Source organism: Mytilus edulis, chromosome 8, assembly GCF_963676685.1.
Source record: "Mytilus edulis chromosome 8, xbMytEdul2.2, whole genome shotgun sequence".
In the NCBI taxonomy this organism is placed as follows: Eukaryota; Metazoa; Mollusca; class Bivalvia; order Mytilida; family Mytilidae; genus Mytilus; species Mytilus edulis.
Genome location: NC_092351.1, coordinates 77,459,562 through 77,484,697, shown reverse-complemented (window position 1 = coordinate 77,484,697; position 25,136 = coordinate 77,459,562). Strand labels below are relative to the sequence as shown.

Genomic DNA, 25,136 nt, shown 5'->3' with positions numbered 1-25,136 from the left:
CACTGAAAAGTTTCTTTGAGAAAGCGCAGGTGGGATTTTTTTTATTTTCATTTATGTTCTAAAAGAAATGCACTACGAAATGATTGTGGTCTCGGACCTAAGATTTATTGGAGAATACATTTATTTAACTACTCTTATTGCTTAACTTTTTTTGTTATTTGCCAGATAATTGCAAAGAAACCTGTTAATTGTATCATAATATATCTTATAGGTTTTTTAGCCAACTCAAAATCATGCTTTTAGGACCCTCTTGTTGTACTGAGGAAGTGGACCGCTCAAGAAGATGAAAGGTAATGTAAATATAAAAATAAGAAAATGTAGTATGATTGCAAATAAGAAAAGAGAGGAATTTGTAAAAGTGAAAATTCACTTGTTTTCCAATCCTAATACTAATAAAAGTGTCTTATATTGTAATGTTTAAATTACCTAATTATTTAAAAAAAAAAATTGTTTACACTAATGAGAAAAGACAACTCTCCATCAGAGATCAAATGACATCAAAGTTAACAACTATAGGTCAACATACATCCTTTAACCATGAGCAAAGCCCATACATTATACCATATATACTGTAAATTCTGAAATATTGTGTGCATTTATTATTGCCACCATTGCCATTTTCAGTGGCAAATCCAGAAATTTTCATAAGTGAGGGCCCACTGACTGCCTAAGAGGGGGCCCGCTCTGGTCATGATTCAGTGATTCCCTATATAATCAACCAAATTTTTCCCAGAAAAGGGGGGCCCTGGCCCCCACCTAAATCTGCCTCTGATTTTATCATTTAAGACTTAAATGCAAGTTTAATTTTTAGGATTTTGAGAAAAATCCTGTTAAATTTATAAAAAATATTTCAAAATGCGAGTTTAAATTATTGCGTTTACAACTAAACTCTGTCTCATTTTTAGCAATAATCATGCTAATAAAAACCTCACAATAATTTCTGAATTTACAGTAGTCCGGTATATAAAAAGACCCTAAATGAAAACGAAAAATTTGTAAAACAATTCAAACTGAATTACAGGCTTCTGACATGGGACAGGCACATACTAATTGAAGGATGTGATGGGGGCTAGACTATATAGCTAGCAGTTTGTGGTGCCAAACCCACCTAACCTGGTACATGTATATTGATGTGAAAAGGCCTTAACTCACCGGATCTATACAATAAACAAAAAAGAAATACATCTAACAAAAACACACACAAGACATGTTTTTTGACAGTAAATTTATTCACACATTGGCAAGATACATGTACATTGAAAAGTTGTTCTTTTGTTAAATGCCTGAAGTACGGATTATACATGTAACACAAATGACAACAGGCCCGAGAATACAGTTCTTCCGTAGTGCATTAAATTCAAATTAAAAAAGTCGCACCTGCTCTTTCTCAAAAAGATTTTTACAGTGTAGTGTACTACCAGTGAGACAAATAATATCAAAATTGTAGAAACTTCTACCAGCTCTAATGTTCACGAGTTTAGTCTTTCCTATATCAAAATGGTGTATTTTAACATTTTTGCCTATTAACTTAAAACAGCAAAACAAGATCTAATAAACATCTAACAATAATTAATGCCTAGAATGATTTTTTAACTGTATACAGCAGAATAGATAAATTAAAACCAGAAAGTTCATACTGTACATATATTTATTAGCTAAGCTGTTGATCTTCTTTCTGTTGTTTGCTTACATGTTCTTTGCATTCACTCAAAAGTAAAAGTACATATAGTTCTGTAAAGGTATAAATTAGTGAGCATTAGTTCAATATGTTCATACTACATCTAGTTTTTGTGTGGACTTCATGGACTTCTTGATTAAATAATTTAGATTTTATACAATTTTAGCTTGATACCAAAAGAATGGAAAGTACAATATTAAAACCACTGGTGAACATGTACTGTACATGTAGGTGTGAATGTCCTGCAAAAAGAACTCATATCAAAGTATGTTCATCTGCAGAATTTCAGTAAATATAAATAATTTGATGCACTCTGTTCTCAAGTATAATTGTACATGTACACTTGCTTATTTTTCTCTCTTTCCAATGTCAAGTATGCTTCAAGGCATCCTTACCCTGATCCCCTCCTGCTCCATACACACACACTCAGAAGTTCAAATAATCAGCATTTATAATATTACAAACCTACCTAGTCAGACTGGCCTATACAATGTATATTATGAATTGACAAGTTGTTCTTGTTTTGAATACATAAAATATTTGCCACTGGACATAGTTTCAGGGGTTAAAAAATCCACTAGCCAGACGCCCGGGACTAGATCATTTACGCCTCGGGCAATTAAAATGTGTATTCCGATATGCCCGACTGACTAGTAAAAAAAATTCTTGACGTTTCCAAAATAGAAAGTGAAAAATCCCTTCATCACTATTCTATGTTAGCCAATTCGATTCAATTAAATCATCTGGGATTCCAAGAATTTGAACTGGTTTGTATAGGTCCTGTTGTACATATTTTAAAAATAGAACAAATAACTCTGGCATGTCTGGGTTGTCTGGTATCATGTGTTGATCGCAATTCTCGTACTTTAAATATCGATTTCTCATACCATGGCTTGGGGTATTGTACATTGCTTATCGTGCCGAGATTTTCAATTAATGGTATTTGGGGGTATGATGTATTGATTGGTATTGACCTGTCTTGTTGCACAGCTCTTGAGCACGAAACCATGCAACAAAATATTTCTTAATATTTTAGTACGGGAACCCCAGGAACTTCGTCAGTTTCAAAACAAAAAACGGTAGGTGAAAGGAGTAACGAGGCTGAAATTCACCCCCCCCCTAAAAAATGCTAAATATGACATGGAAAAGCCGTGGAAAAAAATAATAGTGTCATGGACAGAAGGGCTGCCAAGTCTTTAGTCTTTAAACTATTGTTTTTTCTCTTTGATCTTTATAATTTGGCCAAAAATTCACGAATTCACTTCCTGAAAAGTTGGCAGAACTGGGACACAATGATTCCCCTGGCAAGGTTGGCTGTTGTTGATGAAAAAAACAGACAATGCTCTGTGAATATTGCCGTTAGTTGCCCCAAACACGCAAAAAAAAAAAAAGTCTGCTTTGAATATGGGAACAAATAAGTTAGGTTAAGCACCAAAAGAATAAATAACAGATCAACAAAAATTATTAAATACAGTGTATAATGTCTCCTTCAAAACAAAGGACACCCACTTTGTATTTTGCAGCAAACTCTTGATTTTTAAGGCATGCTAGGGCTAGCAGGTCAGTTTTGATGGACTAGCAGTTCTTCCAACAGGGCTAGTAAAATCCTGCTGCCAATAAGTCCTGGGCTAGTTAGCTGTAACAAAAATTTTTAACCCCTGCAGTTTCCGTACAATAACTTTAGTTTAAGTAAATGGATATCTATCTCTATGAAATTTAAATACAAGGTTTGAACCCACACAAGGAAGATTGGGATTGATTTTGGGGTTATGGTCCCAACAGTTTAGGAACAAGGAGCCCAAAAGGGGTCAAAATAAGTATTTTCCTAGGTTCCAGACAATTACTTGTGTATAAGTGTATGGATCTTTCTGAAATTGTACCACAAGGACTTGAAGGTTCCATACCAAAAAAAAAGGTTGGGATTGATTTTAGGGGTTATCAATGGTTATGGCACAAACTGTTTATGAATTAGGGGCCAAAAACAATACTTCTCTAATACTTTGTATAAGTTGCTTATTTCTAGACCAATTTCAATGGGGTTTTATTCTTGAATTCTTGGGGTTCTTTAATATGCTGAATCAAACCCTGTATTAAGTTTTTTTTAATTTGGTCCCCGTTTTTATACGACCGCAAAATGTTTGCGTTCTTATATTGGTATCACGTTGTCGGCTATATAAAATGTACAATATACAATGCAATATTCACTTAACTACCAACTGATAAATTAAAGCAATCTTCACCATTCAGTGATTACAAGCACTCTGATTACCATTCTAGGGTTATGCCCCTTTACAAGTGGAAATATTGAAGAATTTTTAAGTTTCTGTTCTCTTAACTTAAGTTTGTCTCAACTAAATTTAATGAAATGTGTATATAATGCTTATTACCTCTAAACTCAGTTTAAGTTCAATTTTTGGCATCTTCACTTTTACAGTTCTTGAGTTATGTCCCTTTATAACGTTATATGCTAGCGGGGGCATCATCTGTGTCCTTTTGGACACATTCCCCATTTATTTTGTTAGAAGTTACTATTAATTCTTACCATGACTGTATGACATTTTATATTTTAATATTTTATGGTGTATTTAAATGAGTAGTTATTGTTGCAAACTCCATTAGAATTTTGAATTGAGATCATTTTTGGAATAAGAGAAAGGGGGACGTGGAAATAAAATTGGGGTGGGGGTCAATTTTTTATTCTCATTTTAGATTTCAGAATTTAAAAAGAAAATTTCTTCAAATATTTTTTTTTTGAGAGGATTAATATTCAACAGCATAGTAAATTGCTCAAAAGCAAATAAATTAAGTTCATTAGACCACATTTATTCTGTGTCAGAAACCTATGATGTGTCAACTATTTAATCACAATCCAAATTCAGAGCTGTATTCAGCTTGAATGTTGTGTCCATACTTGCCTCAACCTTCAGGGTTCGACCTCTGCAGTCGTATAAAGCTGCACCCTGCGGAGTATCTGGTTAAATTGGTCACAATTTAGGTCCAAATGCCATACATATTACATACACAGGTAATGTGTAGTACACATGCATGAATAGAGTTAGTTTTCATTATTTAAAAAAAAAAGGAAAATATGTAGTATCATTGCCAATGAGACAACTATTCATCAGGTCAAAATGACTGAATGTTAGCAACTAAAGATCACTTTACATGTATGTACAACTTTCAACAATGAGCAAAACCAGTACAGCATCAAGCAAGCTATGTCCTGGAATGACAGATGTAAAACAATTCCAAAGAGAAAATTAAGGGCCTGATTTACATAAAAGCGAAAAAAAACAACCAAGATAAATACATGTTGCAAAAACAACAACTATTATTTCTCCACTCCAGTTGTTCACACGATATTTATGTATATATATATATGTAAGTTTGGTAAATCATTACTTATCAAATTTATGTTATCATTTTTGCTTGATTGGTAAGCCAATATTTTATGGTTATTTTTTTTTTAATTACAGCAACTGTATTCCAAGAGTCTGATGGCTGATAATGTATTACAGGATTTTATCATTCAAGCAACATCTTAGAAGGATAAGTGCAAATGTATGAAGGAAGCCGTGGGTACAAATAGCAATTACAGCAGATACATGCAGGAGAGAACTCTTAAACAAAGACATGATATGGGAGTGATGTATTCAAGAAATCTAAAACACATGGAATTAAATATTGTGTATATTTTTTCAAACACAAGTACTTTCAGAATATAATACAATCATGACAATTCAAATTCAAATTATTGTTTATAGTCTAAAAATGAATAATGCATGTTTTAAACTGAATTTTATATAAATATTTGAAAGAACAAGAACTTTTATATTATTGTGAAGCCAAACTTTGAAATTTTCTAATGGTATAAAAAATTTCATCATAGATACCAGGACTAAATTTAGTGTATACGCCAGATATGTTTGTTGTTTGTCAAAATATGCTTTGAAATAAGAAGGAAACAGTTGTAAATAACTGTAAGGCATTCAATATGGCATATCAAATACATTTAACAGAACCTTTCTATTTCAATTTATTAATATAATGCGAAATGAGGTATAAATCAATCAGACAGCTACACAACAACAAAAACATATGAAAGGCATTAAGGTGCTAACATACAGTCCTCAACAATAAACAGTTGTCTAAACAATGTCATGATCTTCTTAATTAACCAGAGTCTATACCAATCAAAGAGCTGCTATTAACACAATTTTTTTTAGATATGCTTTTTATTAGGATGAGACTTAAGACAACCACTGAAACCCTGGCTTAAAACAGGCACACGAATATGTGGCAGGGTAAACTACTTTTTTTCTTCAAAATTTTTAAAGAAGCATTGGCATCTTTTGCAAGTAAGACAATTTCCACAATGGGATTGGATTGTCTCATGACTGATAACCACAAAATGACTTATATATACATATTAAAAATGAAATATTCATCAGTGCATACATATGCTTTAATTGAATTACCAATCCTTACATCACTTTTTAAAAAAATATTGCGACTTGAACGTAACCAACAAAATTCTAGGAGTGAACTTAAGGTAACCTGGATATTTGCTTGCCTTCTTTGTTTTATTACATCTTATCTCTTGCATTGGAGATATTGTGAGTTTGGATTTGTATTGATAAGGATCAAGAAAGTAAAATACAATTGAAGTATGAACACATAGTCAAGACCAAGAAGAATATTTATTTATATCAATATAAAATGTGCACTAGATATATAGATTAGCATTGACTTATCTAAAATATGCTCAAATACTGTGAATTTGTGTGATTGGTGCTCAATTCACCTTCATTTCATTTAAAAAAAATTAATATGAATGCTTGATTCAGGTTAGCTTCACATGAAAAATTTAACATGAATTTCATGTTAGCTGAGCTCAATTCACATTAATTGAACGCGAGTTTCATGTATAAGCTTGTTTCAGGTGAATCTCACATGAAATTTACCTGAACAAAATTTGCCTGTGTACATATATGGAAAACCCATGTATAACCCATTTAATTCACATTAGAACTTCGATATATGTCAACGATCATGGTAATTGGACAAATACGAATACATTTTGAAAAATAATTAATACAGGCACCATGCCTTTTACATGCAGAAATCCACAATCACATGTGAAACGCATGATCACATGTGTATATCATGCGTATCACACATTTTGCAACATTTTTAATACAGGCACCATGCCTTTTGTACACTACCAACAATTTGACTAGCATTTACATGTACATTAAATGCCGCTATATAAACAGTACTTTAGGTAACATCACTAATCAGTACATTAAATGCCACTATATAAACAGTACTTTTAGAAAACATCACTAATCAGTACATTAAATGCTGCTATATAAACAGTACTTTTAGGAAACATCACTATTCAGTACATTAATTTTTATATCATTTTCAGTAATGTTGGGAAAAAGTTGTTTACAGTACTGAAAATTTCAGTCTTTTTTCAGTACTGAAAATTTCAGTCATTTTTCAGTACTGACAATTTCAGTCATTTTTCAGTACTGAAAATTTCAGTCATTTTTCAGTACTGAAAATTTTAGACTTTTTTCAGTACTGAAAATTTCAGTCATTTTTCAGTACTGAAAATTTCAGTCCATTTTTCAGTACTGAAAATTTCAGTCATTTTCAGTACTGAAAATTTCAGTCATTTTTCAGTACTGACAATTTCAGTCATTTTTCAGTACTGAAAATTTCAGTCATTTTTCAGTACTGAAAATTTTAGACTTTTTTCAGTACTGAAAATTTCAGTCATTTTTCAGTACTGAAAGTTTTAGTCATTTTTCAGTACTGTATATTTCAGTCATTTTCCAGTACTGAAAATTTCAGTCATTTTACAGTACTGAAAATTCAATCATTTTTAAGTACAGAAAGTTGTAGTCAAATTCAAGACCTGATAAAAAAAAACTCGGTTATGCTATCAAAACATCATAAGGCCCAAGGGGGAGTTGGGAATAGAAATATGGTCAGTTGGTCCTGTTCCGACCAGCAGTAAAAAGCTTCCCAAAGTGGGGCGTCCGTCTGGCTGTGCAAGATGTATCAAGTTTGCAGCTACGTCCTGTCAGAATGCATATGGGGAGGTTAAATCCAGTGCCTCGTGTAAAGAGAGTGACAAGATCTCTGCACGTTAAGAACCCTTGCAACAACTCTTCCTGTTGCATGGCAAAATTTCTGTCCCTATCTAATATACCTTTATTTTCCAGTGTTAGTCGAAATTCCTCCCGATCATCATCCCGGTGGGCCTCTATTATTACAAGACCTACTAGTACCTGTTGTATTCATTGTTAACTTGTTCTCGTCCTGAACCTTCGTGAAATATTTGCCACTGGACATAAAGCAATCAATAATCAATCAATCATCAACAAATATCATAAGTTGGTTTGGGATAAAAACAAGTATTTTATTTTAAAACTCCATGGCTATATGTATTCTTTCATATCAACACATTAATACATTGAAGAGGATTCTTTTGATGAACTTTATGACAACCTTCTTTATGTGCCTGTTTCAAGCCACGACTTCTCATTTTTGATTGTCGTTTTTTGTTGTATGTCATAATTTGTGTTATTCAATGTTTTCAATGTTTTTGGCGTAGATCAGTGCGGTTTTTTTTCCTTACGATTAGTTTCACTAGTTATCAAGTAGACTTTTACAGCTTTCCATGAGCAATGATGTTTTTATTGTTGATTCATGTGAAAGACGGAAAAGGAGCTGTCATATAGGCAGTAAAATTCAATCACATAAGCAACAAATACAAAACCATCAGACAGAGGTCACCAATACAGTTCTTCAATATTAAGCAGTCAACACCATACAAGAAGTTCCGAATAGCTCCGACAAAAAAAATAGATGTCATCTAGATGTACAGCACAATGTCAGAATATCGTTCATCAAACTAAATGTATAACTGCACAAAGACATATCTATAACATGACTTTGTCAGACTTAATTGGGGCAGAGGTGCATATAAATGTGGCGGGTTGAACCGATTTTGTCGACGGCTGACGTTGAACATTATGGTTATATATATATATAGTATCCTTGTTATGTTGTTGTTAGTTGGGAGGCATACCACATCTCCTTGTTTTATTAACAGAACTAAATATGTAGATTATATGTGTAGATTATATATGCAGTCGTCAATATTAAAAAATGTTGCTCTTTCACACTTTCTTGTAGCACTTGAATTGTAATGAAGTCTTTATATAGTTCACGTTTCTCCTATAGAAAGAAAAGATCCTTCTGATACCATGCAGTTTGTTATCAGTAATAATTTAAAAGTAATTTAAAAGAATAAGCACACGTTTCAAGATATTTTTATAACATGAACCTTGGACCAAGTCAGGAACCTGTAGTCTAGTGGTTGTGGTTGGTTCATTTCGGTCATATTTGTTGTTTGTAAATTATTTTGTTATACATTAGGCAGTTAAAATTCTCATATGAATTGTTTCATATTCATATTTCACATGTTTAAACCTTTTATAGCGACTTTTACTCACTCTATCAAAGTCGTACAATTGACTACAATTGCGTATATCTAACTAAAACTTTGGTGAATTATAGTTGTGTCATTGAAAATTATAACCACATTTCTTATTTTGACCAACATTGATATTTTCTATTCAACGGCAAGAAAATAGAACTTTGCTTCTTATTGTTCTTTATGTGGTTTTAATATATATAGCATAAAAAGTTTGACAGCAGTAGATTTTGAATGAAAAGCTGGACTAATTTTTAGGGTAGTATGGCAGAATCCAATTAAAATACATATTCTAAATATAAAAAGAAATATTAGTTAAATTCTCACGAAACAGTTACCCTTCTACCAAAGATATTTCAGTCTATTACTATATGGAGTCTAATTCGGTTTTCTTCATCTTTTACATTACAAGTAAAAGAGTGTTCAATTGCAAAAAACTGCATTTTTTTTTGTCCTTGACCTAAAGCACGTTCAAAATCACGGTTAGTGTAAAAGAATTATCTAAACTACAGACAAATTTTCTACCTATGAAATTAAAGTGAATCGAGCTATCACATGATTTTTTTTATGGGAAATGAACACGAATCGAGCCTTCACGTGAATTTAACAGTAACTGAACATATTTTAGATAATATTATAGAAAGTAAATATGTTTTCTTTTTGGTAGTGAGCATGTTTTATACAACCTTTCTTTATTTCTTTCTTGTTGTTCAAATTTCTTGGTCCTCAACAATCAGTAAGTCTTGTAAGCTCTAACCAATAATGTCTCAAATATAACTTATAACATAAGATGTAACAAGAATGCTCAAGCTGAATCGTCTCGCCTGCTTTTCTATTCATGAATTATTTTATGCTGATAGTCCATTGATAGAGTTTTAGTACAAGTGTCACATACACCACACATTGTCAAAGATCCATGAAAATGAAGTCAATGTGAGATAAACCCCAGTCGTTTGAATTTTAGTGATAAATAAACCAAAAAAAATAGAAAAAAAGTCGCCCATATCTTAAACAAGAAACAGACAAAACCATGAAAATTACATATTGACCAATGAACCATAAATTTAACATTGACCAATGACCTGTGCAAATTAAACAAATAATAGTACACAAGACACATAAAAAACTAATGACTAAGGAACACGAACCCCACCATGGGTTTGATCTCGGGTGCTCCTGAAGAGTATGCAGACCCTGCTCCACATATAAATGTAGTACCCATCCTGTTACCCGTGTTATTACAAACCCAGTAAATAGTCCAATTCGATAGTTCACTAATAGGTAAGTGAGAAATTAACATAACAAAAATAGAAATTTGTTTTCAAGCAGTTGCTTGACAATGAAAATGAGGTCAAGGCCAACAGACACAATACAGACTTTCGCTATACATGTATAAGCCATCTGTACACAAGGTATGAAGCCTCCAGTTCAAGTCAATTACCATATAAAATATCAGGCTCAAAACAAATAGCTAACACCGTAGGATTGTTATCTGTATCTTTCGCATGTCACAGGCGTGACAATACAGCAAGAAGACAAGCAATGTCATGTACATCGATGACTCGCATCCTGGATTTTAGTTGTATTTGTTGATCAACTTTGAAACAAATTACCCAGGGAAAAGAGTCTAACTTGCAAAAGACAGAACGAAAGATGTTCATTCTTTTATGATTTTTTTCTAATCCATTTATCAACTTAATATTCTAAAAATAATTTATTCAAACGCCTGCACCAAGGTAGGAACCTTATAATGTAAAAAAAAAAAAACATAAAAAAAATCTGTGTTGATTTAGCTAAGCTTTGATTCACAATGGAGAGCATGCTATATGTATCAAGTGTACGAGTGGCATGTTTCCCTTTAGATTTTTGTTTGGTGTTTTTTATCGATTGATTGCTGTCGGATTCGAAGGCGTTTACTTTTAGGGGCAGGGATCCAGTCCCCTATATGGAGCTACATAAATGGTTAAAGCATAAACTTTATACATGTCCGACAACATGGAAAGGACTAAAAGTTTGTAAAAGTTATTTTTATTTCAATGTTTTGTACTTTTACGTTTCATTTAAAACTAAATTAAATTTTGCTCTTTTGAGACTTTATCTGTAATGTTCATACAATAATTTTAATTTAAATTGTATATTATTATGAACGAGCTTCTGGTTGGGAAAAAGTACACTCATGGCAAGTTATTACAGGTTCTTTCGGTCTCTTTAAAAATACACCACTGTATGTCTCTTACATTAAAGTATTGTTTAAATGTTCTCCCCTGCACAAAATTACTATTAGTACCCATGGATTCTTTCTTTCATTTATTTGTATGTTATATTCTTGTAGGATGTTGATTCAATGATAAAATCCTGTTAAATAAACCGTATTAGACTCTTGGAATTCTTCATTCTGTTGCTGCAATCTAAAAATAAAATTCAGGGTACAATTTTCGTAAAATAATCAAATACTACGGTAACCTTACCAATCAGGGTTATTTATACTAAGGAATTTTAAAGATGAGTCCACATATTTCGCATTTCTGACATGTGCAATGGTGAGATTAAGGAATTTTTGTAATTTATAATTTATCATTGCATTCTCCATGATAAACTAGAACAAGAAAAATGTTCTAATAAGTTAATACCAATTTTACCCCTTAAATTAGATCTATATATATATATATATATTTTTTTTTGTTATTGGTATAACATTGATTTTATTATCAGTATATAAAAACCGTAGTTTATATAACAAATCTACTCAATAACTGCACAATACTGTGTAATTGAAGATTTCTTCTGAAACTTTTCAAAAATTGTAAACAAACCCCCCCTTCCCAAACTGGTTGACCCCCCCCCCCCTTTAAGCAATAACCCTTAAATTCAATCCCATCTTTTCCTTTGTAGTATGGAACCTTGTAGTACAATTTCAGAGATATCCATTCACTTAAACACAAGTTATTGTTTGGAAACTAGAAACATGCTTCTTTTTGGTCCTTTTTTGTTCCCTAATTCCTACATATTTTGGGCAATTAATCCAAAACGTAATACCAGCCTCCCCCATGTTATATGGAACATTTTGGTACAATTTTAGAGAGTTCCATACAATTACACACTTGTAAGTAATTGTCTTGATTGTTTTTGACCCCTTTTGGGGCCTTAATTCCTAAACTTTGGACCCATAACCCCACAAATAAATCTAAACCTTCTACTTGTGGTTTTAAACATTGTGATACAATTTCAGAGCAATTGAAATACTTATACACAAGTTATTATCCTTAAACTAGAATAATGCTTGCTTTGGGCACCTTTTGGGCCTCTAATTCCTAAACGGTTGGGACCACAATCCCCAAAGTCGACCCCAACCTTCCTTTTGTGGTATTGAACCTTCTGAAAAAATTTCATAAATATCTATTTTCCTTTCCTAAAGATACTGTCCGGAAACCAATGTATCTTCGGCGACGCAGACAACGACGACGTCATACCATTATACGATCCCAAACAATTTGTTGCGGTCGTATAAAAAATCACCTATAGTTTACATTGTGGCTTAACTTATAAAATTTGAGGTAGGGCCAATTTCCCGATAATTTTAGTCACAGAAGGGCCAATTTAAAAAAAGTGCTGAAAGAATAAAATTTACTTTAAAAACAAAAAATAAAAATGCTTTTTGATCAATATGTCGATTATCATATATCATGATATGTGTGAAAGATAGTTATTTAAACCCTAAACCAGGTGCTCCGTAGGGCGCAGCTTTATACGACCGCAGAGGTCGATCCCTGAACAGTTGGACCAGGTATGGACAAAACATTTAAGCGTGATACAGCTCTGAATTTGGATTGTGATCAAATTTTTGACATTATATGTTTTTTTTACACAAAACAAATGTCAAGATTTTACAAATCAATTAAAGATTTCTTCTTCAAACTTATTTTAATCTAAAATTAAATAGTTGACACAGCATAGGTTTCTGACACAGAATGAATGTGGTCTAATGAACTTAAATTTTTTTTTGCCTTTGAGCAATTCACTATGCTGTTGAATATTAATCCTGTCAAAAAAATGTTTGAAGAAATTTTCTTTTTATATATGAAATCTGAAATGAGAACAAGTATGCCTTATTGGACACAACTTTTAAGCTAAAAATAGTTTAGATAAGATAAGGAAAAAAAATTCCAATGAAGTTATTTACATAAAGTTATTGGCAAATAAAAATAGAAAATGACATCATAGTCATGTCTGGCAAATGTCCAACATATATTATCAACTACTATTCTTTACAAAGAAAGATAACTCCAATTGAAAATTAATTGCTATTGCACAATATTGTGCAATTAGATATTTCTTGCTATTGTGCAATTGAAAATTTCTTGCTATTGCACAATACTTGATATGGAATCCTGATTTGGACCAACTTGAAAACTGGGCCCATAATCAAAAATCAAAGTACATGTTTAGATAAAGCATATCAAATAAGCCCAATAATTTAATTTTTGTTAAAATCAAACTTAGTTTAATTTTGGACCCTTTGGACCTTAATGTAGACCAATTTGAAAACTGGACCAAAAATTAAGAATCTACATACACAGTTAGATTTGGCATATCAAAGAACCCATTTATTCAATTTTTGATGAAATCAAACAAAGTTTAATTTTGGACCCCCATTTGGACCAACTTGAAAACTAGGCCAATAATTAAAAATCTAAGTACATTTTTAAATTCAGCATATCAAAGAACCCCAAGGATTCAATTTTTGTTAAAATCAAACTAAGTTAAATTTTGGCCCCTTTGGACCTTAATGTAGACAAATTTGAAAACGGGACCAAAAATTAAGAATCTACATACATAGTTAGATTCGGCATATCAATGACCCCCAATTATTCAATTTTTGATGAAATCACACAAAGTTCAATTTTGGACCCTTTGGGCCCCTTATTCCTAAACTGTTGGGACCAAAACTCCCAAAATCAAACCCTACCTTCCTTTTATGGTCATAAACCTTGTGTTTAAATTTCATAGATTTCTATTTACTTATACTAAAGTTATGGTGCAAAAACCAAGAATAATGCTTATTTGGGCCCTTTTTTGGCCCTTAATTCCTAAACTGTTGGAACCAAAACTCCCAAAATCAATCCCAACCGTCCTTTTGTGGTCATAAACCTTGTGTCAAAATTTCATAGATTTCTATACACTTAAACTAAAGTTATAGTGCGAAAACCAAGAAAATGCTTATTTGGGCCCTTTTTGGCCCCTAATTCCAAAAATGTTGGGACCAAAACTCCCAAAATCAATCCCAACTTTCCTTTTGTGGTCATAAACCTTGTGTTTAAATTTCATTGATTTTTATTTACTTATACTAAAGTTATTGTGCGAAAACCAAGAATAATGCTTATTTTGGCCCTTTTTTGGCCCTTAATTCCTAAACTGTTAAAACCAAAACTCCTAAAATCAATCCCAACCGTCCTTTTGTGGTCATAAACCTTGTGTCAAAATTTCATAGATTTCTAGTCACTTAAACTAAAGTTATAGTGCGAAAACCAAGAAAATGCTTATTTGGGCTCTTTTTGGCCCCTAATTCCTAAAATGTTGGGACCAAAACTCCCAAAATCAATCCTAACCTTCCTTTTGTGGTCATAAACCTTGTGTTAAAATTTCATTGATTTCTATTCACTTTTACTAAAGTTAGAGTGCGAAAACTAAAAGTATTCGGACGACGACGACGACGACGCAAGACGACGCAGGACGACGACGACGCCAACGTGATAGCAATATACGACCAAAAAATAAAAAATTTTGCGGTCGTATAAAAAGGATGAAAGTCAAATATACAGAATTTAGGGTGTTTTCAGGTTGGAAAAACAGGGAATCCCCCAAGAAGGACATTTCAAACCAAGAAACAAGTTATGTTTTTTGTTATTGTTGTAATTAATACAACTTTTCCCTCACAGTCAGGATTCTACTTCGTCAAAATTATCTCCCCATTACGCCAGTTCATTTTCACAATCGTAGAAATGGAAGCCATTGTAGGGATGACGCGCTACCAATTTTGCTCTTTGAAACGGATAAATTTATCCAATTTGCACCACTACGATCCTTGTATGACAGTTGTATTTTAAAAGACAAATGTATCAACTAGCTAATGAGCATCAGTTAATGATCTTGTCTGCATTGATTCAACTTAAAACTATTGTCAGATCGGTTGCCAGGTGAAATTTTCGAAAATTCATAAACATTTAAAAAAATATTCTAATTAAATATTTCGTGGAAGGCCAGACTAGATTTTTTTAGTGGTTGAAGACTATAAACCCTAGTTATCACACACAAAAAAATATAATTTTTCGAAGATATGCATTTTCATCATCCAACTTGAAAGACTGTCGTCAAGTACTTTTAGTAAAAAAATAGCTATTCGAACCCACCTACTCTGTTTTTGTGCTTCATTCGATAGGTATTTCACTTGACCCATATATTGCATCTTTTAAACTGGGATTTTTTTTATGTTATAAAGTCAACATGTAGCTTTGATATATAAAAATAATAGAATCTGAAGCAAAACGATGTATATTAAAATATTCTTGATTTGTACGATATCAAGACAAAATATTCAACTCAAACACGCCCTAACATAAAAAGGTGCACTCGATTTTCTCCTTTCGATACTATTGTTACTCATTTTTTGGAATTTTTTCTTGAGTCACATAATGGAAGGGCAGACACGAAAGTTACTGAACTGATAGATTGATATGTTTTCCGTCCGTGGTAAATTTTTATAAAATATCGGAGGTTATGCATTTTTTCATCCAACTTGAAAGATACCCATGTCGTCGACTTGATATCTAAAAGTAATTGTTCTGCTTAACTATGTACTAGATAAATTGAAAACTTATGCAAATGGTGTTTTTAAAATAAAACACTTCGTAATTGAGAAGAAAATTGTAATTTTGTTTGTTTCTAGTAACTTTTAAAATTTTTGTCACTTTAGTAAACATTACAGTACACATTTTTCGCCTTCTCTAACAAAGAGCTTCGATTCTTTTGTTCTATTTCAACCGGGTTTCCGACTGCTCAAAAATGAAATTGGTTTAGTGTGTCCTTATTACAGTAATTTACCTAAGAAACAACTTTTCAATGAAAAGGTTGAACATCGCTCAATTGTACCTATATAGTTGATTAACACCAGAAGTAATCATATGCACCGCCGTGGCTCAATCGGTAGAGCCTAGCACTTGAAGTGAAATATTATTATCAAGAAAGGGTTCGAGTCTTATATGGATGCTTTGATTTTTTTTGTATTGAAATATTAGATAATAATGTTTTTATCATATTTTTTGGGATGTTTGCTTAATTTATAGAGTCATTGTGAATCATTTTGACTGTATATCATTTTATTAAAGAAAAAACGCTTATTGCATGCATTCCTATGACTGTACATACTCTTGACTAACTTTCTATTCATGTGTTTACATTTTTTACATATTTGCAAGGAACACCTGCCGTCAAACTGAAGTAGATGCCTGTACATAACCAATAACACGAGACAAATAACACGAGAATTGATTATATAGCAATGAAGCTCAAATGTTGCATGTGTAATATAGTGTAATATACAAATAACTTAAAATAAGGCCATTGTATACAAGTTTCAAAACAACACAAACAAGTTTGGGAAACCTTTTTTGAACATGGTATTATACGTAACAAATGCAGTCAAAAGCAATTTTGTCGCCAATCCACCAACTGTGTAGATACTACTACTGAAATGTGTACCACTGTCCCTGTACTGGTACCTAAGTCATCAGAAAATAAAACAACACCACAGAACAAATCAATTACACTACAAATCGTAATTAAATGTAAAACATCAAGAAGCTGTTTTATTTGTTAAAATGACAGGAAAGGACATATTACATGTGATGATGTGTTGTATGGTTGTAACACATTAGGTGTTTTATGACCAACTTATGTCAGATTTTGTCGTTCGGTTAAAATATATAATTATGATCTTATCTTATCTTATAGACGATTAAACCTTACAGACCAGGACAAATGCAGATATACATATATTCAGAATGATATAAAAAGCATCCTATTTGAATTTGTTCGATATTATTTGGCTTCCTAACAAGTTACGTGTTATGTTACCTTATGCGCATAAAGGGTGTTAACAATCAGATAAAATCAATAGTCTTGGCCTTGTTTTTTGTAGGAATACCTGTCAAAATATGAAAATAGATGATAATGACGTATTTTAATGTAATATAATAAGCATCTATCGGGCTATTTAAAACATAATTTACCTATCTTATCGAATGAAAAGAATTCACGGGAAATTGGCCATACCTCTTTGGCATTTTTAAAAAAATAATGACGTGTAACAGTCAGGATTCTACTTCGTCAAAATTATCTCCCCATTACGCCAGTTCATTTTCACAATCATAGAAATGGAAGCCATTGTAGGGATGATGCGCTGCCAATTTTGCTCTTGAAAACCGATAAATTTATCCACATAGCACCATTACGATCCTTATATGTCAGTTGTATTTTAAAAGACAAATGTATCTACTAGTTAATGAGCATCAGTTAATGATCTTGTCTGCATTGATTCCACTTAAAACTATTGTCTGATCGGTTGTCTGGTGGAATTTTCGAAAATTCTTAAACATTTATAAAAATTCTAATTAAATATTATCTGGAAGGGCAGACTAAAAACAATCAGTGGTTGAAGTAGATTATAACCCCTAGTTATCACACACACACAAAAATATTTTTTCGAAGATATGCATTTTTATCATCCAACATTTCTTGAGTCACATAATGGAAGGGCAGACATGAAAATTACTGAACTAATAGATTGATACATATGTTCTCCGTGCGTGGTAAAATTTTTAAAAAAATCTGAGGTTATGCATTTTCTACATCCAACTTGATGGATACCCATGACGTCGACTTGATATTAATTATAGATCAATTGAAAACTTATGCAAATGGTGTTTTTAAAATAAAACACTCCGTTTTCGGAGAAAAATGTCGTTTTATTCATTTCTATTTACATTTTAAAATGTTGTTACTATAGTAAACATTACAGTAAGCACTTATCGCCTTCTCTAACAAAGAGCTTCGATTCTTTTGTTCTATTTCAACTGGCTTTCCGACTGGTAGGAGTATTTGAAAGCAGATATACTTTTTGATTTTTTAATTTCACTGGATAATGAATTTCACACTTTTGGACCAGTAAAAGAAAAACTTGATTTGTATAATTCTGTATTTGATTTAGTGACAATACAATTATCCGATGATGAAAGTCGAGTATTGTACGGTTGTTTACTATTTGTAGGCACAATAAGAGTTAAGAAAGTTGAGTTGCGTGTTAAGAACGAGTTAAGAAAGTCGATTTGCGAATTACAAAAGTCGAGTTGCAAGTTACAAAAGTCGAGTTGCGAGTTACAAAAGTCGAGTTGCGAGTTAAGAATGCCGAGTTGCGAGTTAAGAAAGTCCAGTTCCGACTTGAGAAAGTCGAGTTGCGAGTTACAAAAGTCGAATTGCGTAAAACTGTGGAAACGAAACTATTGTTTTGGTGTAACTGTTTAACATTTTGGAATGATGATTGCTTATAGAATTATATACAGTATTGTTGATTATTTTTGTTGTTTATATCTCTTCGTAAAAATAAAATGGATTGATAATCACTACTATCGGATTTTCTGAAGAAGCAGATAGCCCTTTGAGATACAGCGGATAGCTTGCAGTTTAATCATAATTAAATTTCATAGCTAGCACCGTCATATTAAATATTAATAAAGATCGGTTAGAAAGCAAGGTTTTCATTTTAATTTAGATCGAGGGTTGAAAATTTAGAGCACAAAAAAAGGAGGTGTTCCTCGAGGAATCTTTTTATCTTATGCACTCTCATTTGAAAGCTTTATTTTTTAAATTTAATCAAAACAGAGAAAACAAATGTTAGTCAACTTGTGAATGGTCTTCCTTCCTTTCTCCCATGCCAAGTTATTTTCGCTAAAAATTCCAGTGGACCTCCTATGGCACCCACTAATAGTAAAAAAAAAATCATTCAACAAATTAAATTATGACCTGCATGCACTTTGCATACTTCAAAGGAGGCAATTTCATGACAAAATTGTTCTATACTTAGGGGGGGGGGGTCTAGAAATTTTGAAAGGGGGGAAGTTTTAAAAGTTTTTGGGACCTTTTCTGGCTAAAAAAACATAAAATAAGTGTAAAATGCACTTTTTAAATGGTTCCTGGCGTGGGGCATGTATATTTTATAGTTGCTGTAAAGTGTAAGGGTTGGACATTTTTTATGTTGTATTCTCCTTATTGATTGTCTATCATAAAATGTTCATGAGTATGGATCCAAATATACACTGATATATTTGATGTTGAACTTGTCAATAAAATAGACATGGAAAATTCTCGTTTGTTGTATGTTAAGTTAGCATAACCTCACAGATTTCTTGTTATGGACAAGAAATACACCGGGCTATTGGATGACATTTAGAATACAACCGACACGAGTTAAAAAAATCCAAACAAGCAATTTTTATCTAAATGTTTGGTTGATATATATGTTTCACTCAACAAAATTAAAGGAGGTTAGTGGTTCCAAATCAACCAAAGATACGAATGAGTCTGAAATGACAAGGAATTTGTGAATGACAGTCGACAAATGGAGACCGTGATAAAGGCCACACTCAGCAGTCAGGTTGCAGTCTTGAAAAAAAGTATTCAATATAACAGTTCGGAGAAACAGACATTCCGGTCAGATATGCAAACCCCGGCCTCAAAAAAATATGCCCGTTTTTTATTCATCATGATTATTTAATGCTAAATAATTCTGTTCGAAATTTCCGTTTCTAATAGCAAAAAAAAATGATAAGATTATTGTTTTCAATCCAGATACGGCCAGAATTTTTATTTAATGCAAAAATAAGAGTCAGATTTTTTTCTCTCAAATACCTTTGACTGCCTCCTCAATTCAAATGGTTCGTACCTTAGACTTTCAAGCTATCCAGAGCTACTGAATGTGGATCATTATTCAGCTATTATGTCAATTTAAACTATCAAGTTATTTTAAAATAGGGCTGGGGCGTTTGGGGTTAAACATTTTTTCGTTGGTAAATAATATTGCTGCGGATTATTTTTTTCATGAGAGTGTAATAGAGTTTTACTTTCTGTTTGGTTGAATAGTGAAATAGAAGTCACTACGTTCTTGGTCAATCCTGTGTCGCTTTGAAGGTTTCATGTATGTTGTCATCCTCAGCCTAATCAACGTGTTCAGTGTATGTAAAGTGCGGATCCTAAAATATCATTTTTACTGTATATGCCATAAATGTCTAATGTAGAATGATAAATAAACAGACGAACTTTTTTTTACTTTCGAAGAAAATGAAGAAAATTAGTTAAAATGTATATGTTCAGAAATACATAATACTAATAAAACAAAGTAAGAGATGCGAGCGGGGTTTTATCGCGCCTAAAGCCATCCAGCTTTGAAATATATACCAAAATAGGTGAATATTTATGACATTTCACGAACAGATCGTGCAGGTGCTTTATAACTAACAGGTAAGATGTTGTTGCAGTACAAAATATTCATTTTAATACAATTAATAAAGTTGTATAACGTAGAATATGTTTTGTCATTCAGTTTCTTCATATTTAACTAAATTCCACTATGATGATTTCGTAATGCTAGTCATGTTTACTGTCGAATAATGATACTATTCTTTCATTTTTACTGTGGAGCGAATAATTAGTACTGTATATGCGGTGCATTTTCACTGTATAATTTTTTATTTATTTTTTTATCTATTACAGCTCATTTCTTTAAGCATGTAGAGCAAGACTTTAGTTGACTTGCTTGTTTTTCTTTTATTGGATAATCGTTATGATAACACCCAATCTTATTTACAAAGTTTGTATAAACAATTAAACAAACAAAGCAAGCAAGCCAACCAAAGTTTTGCTTTGCATGCATTATGAAATTAGCTGTAAGGCCTTAATTTAGCCGACTTGCTCAAACAATAGATAAAGTAAGAGAAAGATTTGATAAAATTTAACTTACGGAGGAAAGTTTGGTTTTAAAACACTCTAATAAATTCAATAGAAATAACATTTATTTCAAATGTATTCCATTTAGTTTCTTATAAAGCGTATAGGGATCTTTATCCTTATTTTTTTTATCCATTTCCATGACACTTCACCACTAATTACGTACATCTTGATATAGATTGAATCTTTGTTTTCCCGTTTAAAAGGTTTTACACTGGAGCCATATATAACTTGCTGTTCGGTGTGAGCCAAGACTCCATGTTGAAGACCGTATGTTTACGTATAATGGTCTACTTTTATAAATTGTGACTCGGATGGAGAGTTGTCTCATACGACATCTATATATGGCTCAAAAACGAAACGAGACGGGATAAAAAGGTATAAAAAAATCCACACTACTTTTTTAATATATGTATAATGGGCTTAATATGATTCAGAATAGAGTAAAATAGTGGGTCGCATTTGGGTATAAGCGTGACGCCGGATTGCCGATTTTCTGCAAGCGTGACAGGTGAAAGTCAAATGATTGTGTCGTGAAAAACGAGAAATGAAGTCTAGCGGGACACAGGAATCTGCCAAAACAATAAGCGGAATACGGGAATCTGCCAAAACAGTAAGCGGGATCCGGGATCAGAACCCCCCCCCCAAATGAGACCCCCAGAATAAGATATTTGTGTATATCAATCCTATTGTTACAGTCATGCCTTCAATAACAAATGTATCCGATGCATGCATTTTTTTTATATTTTTGGTCCCTTTTTCAATTTTGAGGGGTCCAAATTTAAAGACAAAAGTCCTTTAATATAGATATTTGGGATTCGTTGACATGCTGAATTTAACCGTGTATCTTGTTTGGGGATTTTTTGTCTAGTTGCTGAAACAGCCCACATAGAGTTCCAAAGGGTCTGAAATCAACAAAAATGAATTGTAGCAATCATTTCGTGTACAATAACCCAAATGTGTATGGTTTTACCTCTGCGGTAGTATCCATTCGCGGATCTAGAATTTTTCATTTTGAGAATCGCTTTTGTTACAAGTTTGAAAAGCTATATATTTGATGAAGAATGAATGAGGAGTTTGTATTTCAATTTGAAAATACATGTATCATAAATCCTAAAGTCATCAACTAAGTTTTTTCGTTTGTTGCAAGTGCATTTATCACATAATTCTACAATAAAAATTCCTCGCATCTTTGAAAATTCTACATTAATAATGACTGCACTAACAGTGATAATTCATCGCATCTATAGCTAAAATGGATCGCTTTCAATAATCGATATGCTATATTATGATGCTTTTATAACACTTATTTGAACTTTAATGCTATGTTTGTATATTATAAAGACATATCACAATGAAAATATGTTAAAACTTATCTTCAAATCACTTAACTTGATATTTTCAAAACATAAACAAATACAGTTTTCTCATGATCCTTTATTCTACAATAGACATACCCGCATATAACAGTAAAAATGAACTAGCTGGATTTGCACTTTATATACACTGGTGTTACTGTAATTTGAATTTCAAAATGACTGAGTGACGTTTTTTTTACGCACTGGTCAACTCCACCATAGAGAATCACATGACTTTGACACAATCAGTAAATACCAGCGAAATTATCTTTATAAGTAAAGAATTGTCGCATAAAAATGAAATACACAGAAAATGGCAAAATTCACGAAGTCTGATTAATCATTTTACAAACAAAAAAAAGTCCAAGCAAAGGGGGTGTACGCCCTCTACCCCCCCCCCCCCCCCCCCCCCACCTTCTGGGTCCGCCACCGGCGTCAATAAGTGAAATTAGGCATTAAACCCGTCAGTTATGCACGCCTTTTTGACGTCATTTACTAGATAGAGGGGGTCGCCTGTTTCCTGCACTATCACCGTTCATTATCGTCATTATACAGGATAAACTAAAAATAAAGTTTGTTTTGTAAGTACTTAATCACAGTCTCCTTATGACAGCAATGCTGATTGTCAATTATGAGGATTTTTATTTGCCGAATAATTTGTACAATAAAGCAATGTAGTTTTGCAACCACTCGCTCGACATTGGAACGGAAGTGACGATGCCCCTAAACGTACGAATGATGTTCACTAAAACCAGAGTTTTTGACGGAAATGCATCGAACTCGAAAGTTGTCTATTGCATGGCAATATATATATAGTCCCCTATCCGACGGTTAAACTTGTTCTTTAAACTACATTGAATATAACAAATATCAAGTAAATATCGTCAAGCATAATGCAAAAGTGCGGAAATAATTTAAGTGAATTTTCTGTCCAAGGACCGTAAATAGACAGACAGACAAGTCCCAAAAATACTTGAGACTAGCACTAGTACTCAACTGCTGATATAGATGTCTCTTCATGTACAGACCTAGGGCGTTTTTTACAATTTTTTTTATTGGTCTCTTCTGTATATCTCCAGAATATATTCTGTTGAATAGTCCAAAAAAATGAATCAGGACTTCTTCAGGAGATATTATGATGAAGAAGTTACAAAACAACAATTCAATTTGCCGTCGAATATAGCACATTTTTTTTATGTTGGATTACATAAACAAAGTTTACGATAATTTATTAGAAAACTTAGTTACGCCAGTTTATTTGACACAACGCTAGTGACTATATCAAACCAAAACTGAATAAAACATGTATAATTAATGGTGGTCCATTCATTAATAAAAAAATCTAATTAAAAAAATCATAAAAAAATGTCCTAAAAACAAGATTTATAATTTTTTTTGGTTAAAAAAAAACCCGTCGCCACGTAAATTGTGCATTTTTTTTTAAATGAGATAAATATACAGCAAAATATGATGTTTTTTCTACATTTAAGAGCAGTTCCCTGTAATCACCAAAATATTTCAGCACGCACTAAAAAATAGAACAACGATCGCACTACGCTCACCGCGATCTAAAATAAATTCAGATCGTGGTGAGGTCGCGTTATGAGCGGCATGAAAAGGTAAATTTTCGTTGCTTGCTCGATTCTTCTACGTCCTCATTACGCTTCTACAACGATTCCGCTACGATTATACCATGTTCTCACCGCGCTTATTATGTGACCTCACTACGCTTATCAGAGCTTTCTTACAAATTGACGAAAGGTACGAACGAACGTAAAGGGAGCACGTATTTCATTTCCACAATAACAGTAAAAAGAGTCTTTGTTTTATCATGTGAAACAGCATTCTTTTCTAAATCAAGTTTATTTTTCAAAAAAAATAATATCGCAAATAATACACGATTTTAATATAATTAAACAGAGAAAAATAGTGTCAAATACACTTACGTCCGATACGTTACTTACGTAAACTACGAGTACACACATTTCCGCGGAATTTTTTTAAGTACGAGTTTCACGATTGTCTTTTCAATGGCATTATTGAAGTACGTTAGTCTAAATTTAACGACAAGATTCACTTTTATTTTTATTTTTTATAGTACACTTTCAGCAAATTGTCAAAGTGGAATATCGAGATTTGCTAAAAAAAAAATGATTCTACCATGTTTTTAAAAAGTAATGATGAATTAATCTAGAAAAACAGATTTAGTATATCAAGGAAATAAATCTACAATTGTGCACCATATACATTGTGGATTTTATAATGACGATTTTTAAAACAGTACACATGTTTGAAAGACAGACGCGAAGTTGTCACTTATCTTCCAGTGGCTAATATTTCATGAATGTTCAGGACTATAGGCAAAACGCAATTATACGCTACAATATTCGGTCCATTGCTCCGGTGTATCATATATACAAATTAAGGGGGAGGAGGGGGGGGCAATTAATATTACCAGAGGAGAGGCGATGATTCAAAAGTTGTTAAACGAGCACCAGCATATGGCAAAGTATGAAGATCATCTTTTTTCTTC

At 32.5% G+C, this 25,136-nt stretch overlaps 1 protein-coding gene and 1 long non-coding RNA gene across 2 annotated transcripts in view; both read left to right on the top strand.

The window, feature by feature from the left end:
• LOC139484365 (uncharacterized) overlaps positions 1-25,136 on the top strand; it is a 115,315-nt gene that overhangs the window by 4,721 nt on the left and 85,458 nt on the right. The window lies entirely within an intron of this gene.
• Positions 166-5,504, top strand: LOC139486321 (uncharacterized). The gene is made up of 3 exons (XR_011655544.1): positions 166-290; positions 1,845-1,943; positions 5,155-5,504. It is a non-coding gene; the product is annotated as an uncharacterized lncRNA (long non-coding RNA).